We start from the raw sequence: 1,948 nt of genomic DNA, 5'->3' as shown, positions 1-1,948 counted from the left end.
GAGACTACTTGAGGCACTGGCTTCTGCCTCCTATGTCTTGAAATGCTGAGGTAACTTGAAATACTTCAGACAGTGGAGAGTAACTGAGAGTAAATGTGGCAGTCTGAACTAGCATATTAACACATATTACAGCCCCTGCTCCTGGCACAGCACAGAGAACATGGGAGAAAAGCCCCAAATTCCAGCTTTTTCTGAGAAGATAAAAAGTTGGGCCATATTTACAGTGTTTCAAGTTTTCCAGGGTCTACTGGAAGGAGTGAATTCTGTTTCAGAGTTCAGACAGGACTCAGTAAATTTTAGACATTTGTGAGCTTTTAGGAGCAAAGCTGGTGGTTTTAACAACAATGAAAAGCCCCCAGAATCTCTGACTAGGATGACTGGTGAAGGTCTTCCCTTGTTTGAATCTTTTTCATGAAGGCTGGGAGAGGTGGTTGTTTTACCTAATGCAAAGATACACCACCAAAAAAAAGAGTCAAGTAAAATGAACACATAAATTGCAACAGAAACAAAAATATGATATTAATCTTCAGAAATCAACCCTAATGAAATGAAGACATATGATTTACCTGACAGAGAATTCAAAACAACTCTCATAAAGATGCTCAATAAGGTGAAGAGAACACGATTCATAAACAAAGTGAGAATTTCAACAGCTAAAAAACATTAAAATGTACCACAAACTCAGCTCAGAAATAGTTAAGTCGAAGAGCACAATATCTGAAATAAAAAATTTACTACACATGTTCAACAGCATACTAGAACAATCAGTAGACTTAATCCCATACCTTTGGAAATTGTATCCAGCTGAAGACATAAAAAGAAAAAAAATATGAAAAAGAGTTATGAAAGCTTAGGAAACTTATGGGACCTGAGAATGACATATACATTATGGGAATCCAAGAAAGAGAAGGGAGAAAGGGAAAGAAAGCTTATTTTTCAAAATGGCTGAAAACTATCCAAATCTGGAGAAGAAAACGGACTTCCACATCTAGGAAGCCCAACAGTCTCATATAAGATAGACTCAAAGACATCCACATTGTGGCAAAAAAAATTATCAAAAATTAAAGATAGAAAAAATTGAAAACTGCAAGATGAAAGTGACTTATCATGTACAAGGGAATAATCCTAAGACTACCAGCAGAAATCTTGCCAGTTAGGAGAGAGTAGGATGACAGATTCAAAGTCCTGAAAGAAAACCACCAACAAAGTATATTACATAGGGAAGCACTGTCATTCAAAAAAAAAAAAAAGCAGTGATAAAGACCTTCCAAGAAAAATGAAAGCTGAGGGGATATTATCATCACCAGATTCATCTTAAAGCAATGCCAAAGGAAGTTCTTGAAAGTGTTACCTCCCTCCCCTTTTCCAATACCTCAAAAGGAGGAACATTCATCAAGGATTTGGTATTCAAGGCCCAAAAGTTTGTTATCCAAGATGATGAATGCTGACATGGATGCAGTAGATGCTGAACATCAGGTGGAACTGGAGGAAAAAACAAGTGTTGGAACTCCAACACACACCTGAAGATCTCTCTGCAAGAGTAAATACAGTTAAGGAAGAAAATCCAAAGCTTAAATCAGAAAACCAAGTTCTTGGACAATATATACAAAACCTCATGTCAGCTTCCAGTGTTTTTCAAACAACGGACACAAAAGGCAAAAGAAAGTAGGGGATTGATGTCCCTTCTGTTTCATGGAATTGCTGCTGACTTTTTTATCCTTTAAAACCTTGATAGATTCCAAAAGTTTATTTACTTTATTTGTGGCTTCACTGAGTATTTCTTTTTTTTTATTTGACAGGTAGAGTTACAGACAGTGAGAGAGAGACAGAGAGAAAGGTCTTCCTTCTGTTGGTTCACTCCCCTAATGGCCACTACGGCCGGCGCTGCACTGATCCAAAGCCAGGAGCCGGGTGCTTCCTCCAGGTCTTCCATGCAGGTGCAGGGACC

At 38.0% G+C, this 1,948-nt stretch overlaps 1 pseudogene; it reads left to right on the top strand.

The window, feature by feature from the left end:
• Positions 1-1,392: 1,392 nt before the first annotated feature.
• On the top strand, positions 1,393-1,669 carry LOC133762504 (short coiled-coil protein-like; annotated as a pseudogene).
• Positions 1,670-1,948: the final 279 nt, after the last annotated feature.

Source organism: Lepus europaeus, chromosome 6, assembly GCF_033115175.1.
Source record: "Lepus europaeus isolate LE1 chromosome 6, mLepTim1.pri, whole genome shotgun sequence".
NCBI classification, from domain to species: domain Eukaryota; kingdom Metazoa; phylum Chordata; class Mammalia; order Lagomorpha; family Leporidae; genus Lepus; species Lepus europaeus.
Note: the sequence above shows the minus strand (reverse complement) of the source record. Positions and strands in the feature narration are given on the sequence as shown.